At 31.1% G+C, this 12,489-nt stretch overlaps 1 long non-coding RNA gene across 1 annotated transcript; it reads right to left on the reverse strand.

Annotated features, from left to right (window-relative positions):
• Positions 1-590: 590 nt before the first annotated feature.
• Positions 591-4,745, reverse strand: LOC120356163. Its single transcript, XR_005573957.1, has 3 exons — positions 4,017-4,745; positions 2,899-3,044; positions 591-777 (listed from the first exon to the last, which is right to left on the reverse strand). It is a non-coding gene; the product is annotated as an uncharacterized LOC120356163 (long non-coding RNA).
• Between the last annotated feature and the right edge of the window lie 7,744 nt (positions 4,746-12,489).

The following is a 12,489-nucleotide window of genomic DNA, read 5'->3' on the forward strand; positions in this document are numbered from 1 at the left end:
TTGAGTAATATGTCTATTTTATGTATTGACCTATACATCTATTTTATGTATTGAAAACTAAATCTAATTTATGTATTGATTGATACGTAAATATGTCACACTATTTCATCTATTATATGTATTTCATACAAATATCTCATTTAATTGAGGTAACTCATTTATACATGTTGCCTAATACATCTAGTTATTGACACACATTAATTTATTCATGTATTATTTGTGTGATACATTCATTTCCATACACTGTACTATCCAAGTTATGTATCATCAATAACATTTTTCATGCATTCCATTTCCTTAATTAAATAACCCTGAACTAGCAGTTAATAAGATCAGGTGTGAGATTCCCCATTAGATAGATAGGATTCATTAGATAGATGAGAGTTCCACATCATCTCTATAAATAATCATGATAAAAGGGAGTGAAGTGAATGCTAGCAAAGTGTAAGCTATTTATCTGTTATTGGTTCAAGGTTGTTTTAATGAATAAATTGCATGATAAATTTGATTGTGGTTACACAACTTTTATGAGCAGGCATTCCCAGTGAAATTTGAGAAAATGGAAATAAGGTGAGCAAAAAACAGTAGAATACAACTTGAAAATACATTTTTATTCCACTACAATCTCATAAAACGTGACAAATAAATTCTAGTCAATTCTTTTATTTTTTGAAGTTTTTAATAAATTACATTCTGGTCCCAGCCTGCCAGAGCCACTCTTACACCCTGGTTTCAAACAGCTTGCTGGTGAAATCTCCAGAGACGCAGCAACAACTTCTGAAACAGAATTTTACAATGTGTTATACTATACAGAGCGTTCATTGAGTCGCGCACATTCATATTAACATGTATGAAAATGGAGGGTTTTTATAATAATTGTTGTGTGGCTACCGCAAAATATCATCAGTACCTAATTTATATTATGTAATTTATGGTGTGCAGGTACCACAGGTCTGCATTTTTGTTTTGAGTAGGCTACCGTTAATGTGAACATGTTGTTTTGCCAAGAGCAAAAAGTGTACCTTCATGAACCGTTTTTACCAAACGCATCCTGTGGCTTAACCTAAAGGAAAGGGTTTAAAAAAATAAGTTAATCTTATAAGTTACACTGAATGAATTGAAAATGAACATTACAACACAGATTAACAATATTTGTGTGGGTATACTTTATAAAGTGCCAATAATCGTGGTATAAAACTTTTTGCGTTTAAAAAGCAGCCTTTTTGAACTCATGTTATAAAATGTTGGAAATAATTGTATAGTAAGGCACATAAGTATATAGTATGTTTATAAAAGTTACACTAATAAGAATATTTTATAAGAATATTTTATAAGTATTTAAGTTTAATGACTGCCTTGTTTATTATTACACACAAAAATGTGTTTTACCATGCTTGTTGACTCTTTATGGAATACCGGCAATTAACTGAAAATGAACATTACAACAGAGATCAACATTAGTGTGGGAGTGGGCTACTCCATAAAGAGTCAACAAGCATGGTAAAACACATTTTTGTAACCTATATACCGGTACCATAAATTACTTTATGATTTGCAAATCATTTCAATGTAAATCTTATGAGAGTTGGCTGAAGTATGGTAGTGGATTCGACCAACTTAGCCAAACAAAAGTTCAACATTCAATGGACACATAAGAAGGCTTCTGATGTCCATTAAGCAAACTATATTGCTATATTTCTCCACATTTTCAACATTTTAAGCAATAGAATTCAATAGGTGAGATTTTAATGTAGCTATCAATCAATTTAATTTTTTGAGCACTAGCATAATCTATTCTGAACATTTCTAATGAAAGGATCAATAACAATTACTTTCGAGGTGAGGGAAGAAAAATAACTTTTCAGAGATTCTACTTCTTTACTTAAAGGCTATCACACTATTTTCATTGCTTGTTGTTGGCATAGCCAACAGGTAACATAAGATTTGGATTGGGCCTTCCATCCAAGAATATAGCAGTGTTGTCAGATTGTGGGAAATTCGAACTTCTTCAAATTCCCGATTAGACCCATCCTCGATATGCAAGTCATCCTCGATATGCAAGTTAGGTTAGTATTAAAAAGTTCCTGGGTGAAAGGATTCAAGGGAAATAATACTGTATTTTTATAAAATTGAAAAATTGCATGAATATGTTTTTCTTTCAAAATTGCATTTTTTTTCCTTTCAAATATCACTTTTCTGAGAGAAGTTCTCTCATCACAATCATGGGATGAACTAAAAGGAGTAAAGTTATTTATATCAAAATGACAAGGAGAATTCGTGCTTTCTATTGCTTTTTATTTTTTTCATATACGACCGATATAACTTTGTTTTAATCCATGAATGTGCTTATCAATGTCGAGTCAACTCGAGCCGAAAACATTTGTGGGTTCAAATCGTCATCAAACGTTTGACGATCTGGAAACTTTTTTGTTTTAGAAGATAAGTGGGTGTTGAAAGCGAAAAAGTTGTTCAAAAAATTATTGATATTATTTTCCCAATTCTCAAAAATAGTCGGAAGATCATTGTTTGGCCTCTCAGGAGTTTCAAAGTAAGGAAAGCTTTGTAGGCGTGAAGCATTGTATGTTAAAGGTTGTTTTTTGAACGATTCAGGCGTATTAGAATCAGGTATTCGAGCAGCAGTCAGTTGGATTACCATAGAAATATGCAGTTTTGCAACACTGCTTGAGTTTTCTGAAGCAGGGCTTTACTTTTCTTCATTTAGTCGCATGTGTTTGCATTAGAAGAAGTTATAATTTCACACAATCTGACAACGCTGCTATTTCTTGGATGAAGGGCCCAATCCCAATCTATATGTTACGCCAACATAAACACTAAAAAGACTTGAAGAATAAAATAACTTGAAGATTTGAAGAATAAAACACTTATAAGCACACTTACTCTCCAAAATTTTGTTTCTCAGAAGGCTGTTTAGGGACCTCTTCCCTTCCCGCCTTCCTGCAGAAGTTGGTGGCAACTTCATTCATTGTCAGCCGGACGAGCGGCGTCTCCACATTCCCTCCCACAAGTTCATGTAGGAAGTCCACCTACAAAGAAAAAGTCATGTATGAGGATTTTAGATTACAGAAATTCCTATTCAGGAGGTTCAGAAGACTTAATTCATCCCATATTCATTTATTTATTAATTAACATGAAAATTTAGTTTATTATGAGAACTTATCAATAACGACATTAATTGTGAAGCTGAATATAACATTATTTAATCCTTGCTCACCTTTCTATTAATATAATTTCATTGTTGGGAGAGGAAGGATTTTTAACTCCTGTGAGTTATTTATTTTGCTAATTACAGGTCCTTGTAAAACAAAAAATATTTATTGAAATGCATATGAATACAGTATACGGTACTTCACTTTCATTCTTCATTAGTACACCTTACGGTTACGGTTATCAATAATGATTATTACTGCTATACTGGTGTTTTCAATGTGAAATTTCCACTAAAATCAATTAGCTGTTTAAAATTGAATATGCAACTGTATTAAATATTGTAAATTAGATTTATTGCAAATAATTGTGAAATAGATCCTGTCCTCCATTCCAAGATAGGTTTCACGGTTATTAAAAAAATATTATTATTGCTGCTCTGGTTTTTTGTAATTTGACAATGAAAACATTTCTCGAAAATAAACTAGGTTCCTACATGTTGAAAATGGAATACAGTATATGCAACTGTATTCAACATCATTCATTCAAAAGCATTCAAAAATAGGAGAATAGCGATGAGATAAAAGTTAACCTATTTTTCGTTCTCAAAAAATAGATTAAGACTGATTCGCAATCTGAGAAGCCTATGAGCTTTTTTCTTGTTGTTTTTGTTGATAGAAATAGCTTGAGAATAAAATCTTTCGTAAATTTCTAGTTCAAATCTTTCAGGATCTGAAGTCATAAAAATTGAAAATTGTACAATCAATTTTTTTCTCAATTTTTATCAAATAAATGGATTTATTATAATAACAAGATATATGAAAGTATTATTGTAATAAATTCTCACTCACCTGAACAGTGAACAGACGCAGTCACCACAGAAACACAACAGATACAATAACTGACAGAAACTCAATGAACTACCTAATCTACTCTCTATTATCAATTCCCTATTTATCAAACCTAGTAACTCAAAAATCTATTACTAAGCCTATCTATTTATCTGAATCTATCTGCCAATTTTATCACAATCTCAGAAATCAATCTCGAATAAGCGCGATGCTACTTCTAAACGTTGTGAAGAGGCAAATGAACTGGAGACGAACGAATACCAGCACCAGAATCGTTGAATTCAAAAAGAGAAAATGGTGGTTGGATACCGTTGTGGGGAATAGAAAGTTTGGGGGGGTGTGTGTGTGTGAGAGAGAGAGAGAGTGATTCAGTGTGGCATAATAGAGAGACAGAGACAACGTTCCAAACTGTTGGACTTCCCGTTTCTCAAATTTCACTACCTACCATAGTCACCTATATATATAGTTCCTCTTTGAAAAGCATTCGTATTCACCACGTGAAAAAAAACACTTATTTAGTAATAATTTTAATGGAATAAATAAATTTCCTCAATGTTGGTTTCCATTACGAACTGCTTGCTATCATTTCATTTAATGTTTTGTTTTAATTCACTGAAGTTACTGTACGAGAAATAAGGTCCTCGTAATCAAAATTTTTATGTATTCTTTTTCTCTTTGATTGAAAAATTGAAAAAATACCAAATGCTTGGAAATAAAATATCTTCTTCTTCGTCATATACTTGAGCAGAACCTATTATGAATTGCCTTATGGATTGTTGTTTCATGAGAGGTTCTACCAGAAAAAGGAAAAATTTAATATTTTACTTGACGGGGTAAATGAGTTTCGACAATTTATTGCCGAGTTTTGGGAGAATTTAAGAACATTTTCATTTTTCACGAAACTATATATCCTATACACCTTAGTAGATAATGAGCATTATGGGCCAAATTATAAAATTTTCTATTGCAATTTCATCTCGATAACTATTAGGTACTGAGAAAACGCAAAAATCACTGATATGGGTGTTTAATATCTGAAACATGGTAGAGATCCGTTCATATAAATAGGATCGTATTGCTGCTTGCAGGTTGTAAAAGGAAATTCAAAAGATTATGGAAGCGTCCGTGGTAGATTGTTTGTGTAATTTAAAACATTCTTTAGAGATAAAATTTCAATTGTGTCTCAATTTAACATTGGTTCAATGCTACATGAGAAATCTGCCAAACTTATAGGCTATATTCAAACCCTAATACAGTCCCGCTCTCACTTACGAGAAATACAAAGATAGGCTATTGAAGAATAATTCTTCAATTATTAATCTTAACTTCTTTTCAACAGTAACTGATTTCTAAAATGTTTCCAAGTTGCTCCTTCGCTTGAATGTTATAGAGCTGGTTTTAATACTTTAATGAAATATAAACATGGATCTAGTCCATATAGTTTATCCTTTCTCACTTCCTCAAAATGCAAAATAAAAAAAAATAATTATCAATATTTGTGTCAAAACTTATGAATGCTGTGAATGCGTTTACACTCAAACCAAAAGAAAACGAAAAGAAACTGCGAATAAAATTTGGATCCTCTGTGTTGGGTTGATTAGATTCTATGAAGAAACCACTTTATCAAACGCAGGAATATTAACTTGTATAAAATAGGAGAGTTAATGGATGAAATGTGCCACTTAAAATATACTAAATAGTCTACATTAGTGCCTTTGCCTATACAGATTGTACTCATAATGAATAAAAATAATTACAGTTCCCTTCCAACTATTTTCATTTGAACATAATATGCTTCACCATCATTAGCGGCATTTTCAAGTACGGTAGTGTGATTGAACTTATGATGGTGACACTTCTATTGTTTATTACTAGTAGTTCTGTGAACAGTAGACCTCACGTAGTATTCTCATCCACAAGTACCTGTATGGAACTATAGACCTCATGGAAATACAGCAATAGACTGGCTTCTCCACACATCTGTGTAATCACTTGTCTGCTGATTTATGATGAATAATTCTATAGTCTGATTTTTACTCTAATATGGCGTATGAAGGAGGCTCCTTTTACCTTTTCCATTATCCTTGAAATGCAAAATTTCCAAAAACCTTGTATATACGTCGACGCGCAATTTTTAAAAAGGAACATACCTGTCAAATTTCATGAAAATCTATTACCGCGTTTCTCTGTAAATGCGCAACATAAAAACATTTAAACATTAAGAAAAATGCCAAACCGTCCACTTGAATCTTGGACCTCACTTCGCTCGGTCAATAATATTGGTTTCGACAAAATAGTCCTGATTTTAATAGTGCAAGCAGTATTGACAGATTTTATTCTCAGAATAAAATAAGAGTTCAAATCTCCCGGGCTTGCTGAGTCTACGACAACCTACGTGATTGGAACACGTTCGACGTTCCCAACTGGCGATGTGGGAGAGGGGCGCAGAGTGTTAGAAGAATGTATTTCTTGTATGTTTTTCTCTCTTGTCAACAGCTATAGAAAAAGCCACTTCACTCACTTTGTCAAAGGACCTTCTCATCAATTTCATTGTCCCAGCAAATTCCTTACTTGGTCTTCTGTCCCCATTATAACTCAATATGAATCCCTCTCACTCACTCTCGCTTACGCGCTGCCTGTAGCCTCTCACTCACTCTTTTCCACCCTCTCCAACACTTCTTCAACTGTCTTTCATTCTTTGTTCTGTGAATCTACACAAAGAGTCCACTGACTCATTGAACTATAAACATTATACAGTACATTACATTCTATAGTTTATAGTTTCATGCCCTGACTTCCAGAACAATTTACATCCCATCAACTATAAAAATTGCAGCACACTCACAACCCTTTGTAATTACTTCCATGTTATGTTTTATTTTCCTTATACATCATTTATTTTTGGAATCAGATTTTCCAATATTGATATATTCCCAATATCAGCCTAATATAGGCCTATATTTCATTTAACCTCAAAAAATCAATTTTCTTATCACACTATTGAATGAAAAAACTAGAAATAATTTTCAGTTGAACCTTACTTTGAAGCATTCCAAATCAATTATTCCAAATGATTTCGAATTTTTTTCAAATGATTTCAATGTAGGTACTTAGAGAATAGGCCACGAATCACTTTTAATGTAACAGAAATTAGTACGGTAGCCCAATTCTAGAACAACAACTAGAATTCATAAAGTTCCTTTTTTAAATACTTGAATGTATATTGTACGTAAATATACATACCGTGAATAATATAATATGTCAATTCTGGAAAGTATATTTCATGTAAATCATCAACTTTCAGTATACATTCAATTATTAAGAATATAGGTCATAAAATCGCTATGAAACAATGAAAAATCAGTAACACAACGGTTTTAGCCTTACTAAGATTGAAAATCATCAAGTTCTCTTTTTAAATATTTATAATTTACGTACATTTACATAAATTATATGTCAATAATGAGACATATATTATATGTAAATGATTTACTTCGGTATACATTCAATTTATTGATGAATAGGCCATAAAATCGCTATATGAAACAATGAAAAATCAGTAATATAGCGTTTTTAGCCTTACTACAATTAAAATTAATCAATAATTTCTTTTTAAATAATCGTATCTATAATTTACGTGAATTTACATAAATTATATGTCAATTATGAGACATATATTATATGTAAATGATTTACTTTCAGTATACATTGGTTCAATTTATTCACGAATAGGCCATGAAATTGCTATGGAACAATGAATAAATCAGTAAACACACGGTTTTTAGCCTTACTAAGATTAAAATTCATCAAGTTCTCTTTTTGAAAATGTTGATATCCATAATGTAAGTGAATTTACATAAATTGTATGTCAATAATGAGACGTATATTATATGTAAATGATTTACTTCCAGTATACATTCAATTTATTGATGAATAGCCATGAAATTGTTATAGGAACAATGAAAAATCAGTAGCATAGCGTTTTTAGCCTTACTACATTAAAATTAATCAATAATTTCTTTTAAATGATCGTATCTATAATTTACGTGAATTTACATAAATATATGTCAATTATGAGACATATATTATATGTAAATGATTTACTTCCAGTATACATTCAATTTATAAGAATAGGAGCCATGAAATCACTTTTAATCAACAAAATTAGTCCCAATGTTTTTAGCTCAGCTACACTTGAATTCATTATGTTCTTTTTTGAATACTTGAATGTATATTGTACGTAAATATCATAAATAATATCGTAAAAAAAGAAAAAAAAAAAAAGACAAAAAAATAATTTCCTTTAAGTATATTGATGTGAATCATTTACTTTCAGTATACATTCATTTTATCGACGAATTGCCATAAATCGCTTCAATAGTCAAATATCAGTGACACAGCCATTTAAGCTCACTCCAACAGAATTCATCAAGTTTTCAATCTTAAAATTTTCATGTATAATATATGTAAACTATACGTATTTTAAAATACTTGACATAGTTTACCAAGATTGACCTAAAAAATACGTATTATATACGTGGTGTGCTGACTGGGATTGTTTTCAAATTATCTTTCTCCTCCCAAACATTTCAATCCCAGAAGAAATTTATAGCCTACAAAAGATATCGCGTGTATCCTACAATTCTGGTGTAGGCCTATTCTATACTTATTATTCAATTGAACATTCTAGTATTTATTCATTAATTTTATATTAGGCCAGTATGTCTCAATCGTTCTCTTAGAATTTATAATCTATTTCATTCATTTCTATGTGTTGGTATTTTTTGACAATCTCAGCATCCATTCATAATTAATTTAATAGGTATCTCATAAATTCAGCTCCATGACAATTCACTCAACAAATTATTTGCAACAAAGTATTTGCATCAACATTAATTTTATTCGATTTATATAGCACCTCGGAAAAATTCATATTTTTTAAATTATTATCATAGTAGTATAGCTGGACAACAATCAGTCTTATTGTTTCAGGATCATTGTACCTGAAAAGTATTTTCAAAAATATGGTTTTGAAAGAAAAACTGATGATGAAATACTCTGAATTCTCCTGCTGTGGTACTTTCCAACTTCCAATGTAAATGATGAGCCTAGGTAAGCGTTTTTCACAAACTCTAGCTTGAATCAATTATATTAGATAATTGAATTATTATTGTGATGACACAACATAATATGAATGAAGAATTTCCTATTCCATCACTTCAATACAGCTAGCCTATCAGCTGAGAGACTTGAAAAACAAAAATTAAATGAATTTCAAATATAAATGTATACTGCCCTACTAAGCTAAAACGCAGTACTCTACAAATGTTCACAAAATTAGTTATATATGAGGGGCCTAGATGCAAAAGTACACTCTCCACTTTTCCAAATTTTTGGAAACCGCAAAAAACTCTGTTTCATGATGATAAAATAAGGATATTGTTGCAAGTTTTTTTTCAAGCAAAGCTTGAAACCATACCAACTACTCGCACACAGCTTCAATAGTTGTTGAATTAGATAAAACAGGAATTTAAACGTCAAAATACACAAAGTGTGAGTTTTGTAGCAAAATTTGGTTAAATGTGAATTTGGAAGCAAACTTACATGGAGAATGTAAGTTTGTATCAAAATAGATGGGATACAACACTAGAACCAAGAAAAATAATTCGCAAGTGATTTGTGATAACATTCTTACCAGGAGGAATAACCATAAACAGAGTATTTTCATACATGTTTCATACATAGTAGTAGAAATAAGAATGACATGAAAAATAATGATCAATGTATGACAGCAACATTGATGTAATTTATTTCCTGAAATGGCTCACATGTTGGCTCTTCATCTTCATCAACAGCTCCATCAATATTTCTCTATAGAAAATCAACTCTTTATTTTACCTCCACTGATCATTGTAGTGTTTTTCCAACAAATATTCACATCGTCCTTTTTGTTTTGTTTTAATGAGTTTAGATTTTGGAATGACGATGGTTCCATATTAAATATCACCATGTTTTTTGCAGCATTTCGCTTCCACTTATCAAGAGATATTTTCTTCTCTCTTCATTCCAGTAAAATCTTGACTTGGTTCTTCCATTGAATTCCTTACTACTTGGATATTGAACTAATTCAAAATAATAATATAACAATTGAAGTGGACGATCAAAACAAATGAATCTAACCAACAAAAGTGCAGACCGGAACAGAGCACTGAGAGCAATGAACTGAGCACACCCATGATGCTTTGCAACCTTCAGATGCCCTGTGATTGGCTTAACTGGAGAGTGTGAGTTTGCTGCAAAACATCGACTGGTAAATGTGACTTTTGATCCAATCGTGATTTTCAATACAATTTTTAGGTCTGTAAAAGTGAGTTTTGCTACAAAACAACCAGACAGTCTGATTCCCCTTTAAAATACGAACACAGCCATAGAAAAACTCAATTTCTCAAAAAAATGGGAGAATGTGACTTTTGCATCTAGGCCCCTCATATATAAAAATTTTCAGCTCAACGAGCTCTATCTATTGAACTAAACAAGAACGCAGTATTTCCTTTCGTTTAAGAAATAATGACATAAAAAACGCAGTATCTACATAACTTTTTTTTACTAAGCCAAAACGCAGTATTTTCATGTAGCCTACTAAGGAAGAACGCAGTATCTACAGCCTTAGGAACATCACTTACTGCGTTCTTGCTTAGTACCTATATATTAGAGGCGAGCATATGATATTTGCAGTAACTGACAGCTTGTAACACAGCTTAACCTGTGTTACAATGATTCATCAGTGATGATAAAGTTTGCCTTTCTCTATGATATATTGATATCTATTCTGTTTCCAAAAAAATTGATTGACTGTACTGAATTTTTTCCAAGGTGTTGGTATAATTTTGGTGGTTTATAATAAGGGAAAACGTAGTGTACTGCATTTTCACTAAAGTATTGGAATGAAATGTTGATGGTTTATAATATTAGGTGGTTAAATAGGTTTTACCTCATACTGTGGATGTATATACATATAGTCTACATAAAAGGTTATATTTAATAGTTAAAATCCACAAAAAATTATGTTAGGGCATTTAAGAAGCAGATACTGCATTTTTGCTTAGCCCACTTGTGATTAATTAAAGAAATGTTATTGCCCGGTAAAAACGCAGTATCTGCTTCTTAAATGTCCTAACATAATTTTTTGTTGATTTTTACAATTAAAAATAATCTTTCATGTAGACTATATCTATATACATCCACAGTATAAGGTAAAACCTATTTTAGTTGTTCCAAACACAATTTAAACTTTGACCTCATCTTTCTTAGTTTGGTTACTTCAGTAGATACTTTGTTCTTGTTTAGTAGGGCTGTATAGCCTTTCCTCATTAAATTTATTAATTATTTGCCTTGATGCAGTAAGGATTAAATTATACCATACGCATACCAGTAACTCGCATGATACTCGTTAATGTAAGATACTAAAATACCTATCTTATAAATTTTATATATTTGAAAAATGTTCTATCTTTCTCAGAATGCAAACAGGTACGGTATATACGGGCACTAGTAGAATCCCTAATGCGATATGGTTCAATAGTTTGGGGTGGGACTTTTGATACCCATATGAAAAACCTTTTTCTAATACAAAAATTCATCATGAAGACATTTTAAAGAAACCTAGAACTTATTAAGTAAGATTATGTTTCATGAATTTGATGTTAAAAATATAAGACAGTTATATCTTAGTTGCATAACAAATTACAGTTTTAAATACGAGCATAATTTCCCTCTAGCCGATGACATAAATTATAATCTTAGACCTAATACAGTAAGAAAATATGAATATATATACACCCACTCATCTCTTAGAAGGCAACTTTACTACATTAGCAGTAATTTAAAATATACTAGAAAGTGAATTTCCACTTAATAGTTCCGAATAATAAACACAAAAAAGAGCCATAGAGGCATGGCTGAACTTGAATTATTTCCAATCGTTGACTTTTATAAAATAATCAACTTTTATTATAAGTATATTTTCGAACACTTCATACGCTAAATTCAAGTTTATTATATTACATCACTGATTATATAAGCTGATTTACGACTCACACTGGCGCACAAGGAATCTTCCTTTGCCGGTTGTTTTTGCCTCACCTACTGTAACTTATTCATGTGAACATAAATTGAATCTTCATTTTATAACTACTATTATAATATGAAGGATATCACTCCGTTATTGTATGTAATTAAATAAATGTATGTTTCTTGGTTTAAGTGCAGTAGCATATACTTATACGGTATTTATTTTTTGTAAACTTTTTTTTGTATTTTTTTTGGCAGATAAATTCATTCATTCAATTCCTATATTGTTTTGGTATAAAATTGTTAATATTCCAAAGAATAGGCTATAATAATTACTATCAAATTCAATTCAAATAAAACTTCCCTCTATCTGGTATAACACTGTTATTGTTGCCTAATAACA

The sequence above is a fragment of the Nilaparvata lugens genome, unplaced genomic scaffold (genome assembly GCF_014356525.2).
Source record: "Nilaparvata lugens isolate BPH unplaced genomic scaffold, ASM1435652v1 scaffold6014, whole genome shotgun sequence".
NCBI classification, from domain to species: Eukaryota; Metazoa; Arthropoda; class Insecta; order Hemiptera; family Delphacidae; genus Nilaparvata; species Nilaparvata lugens.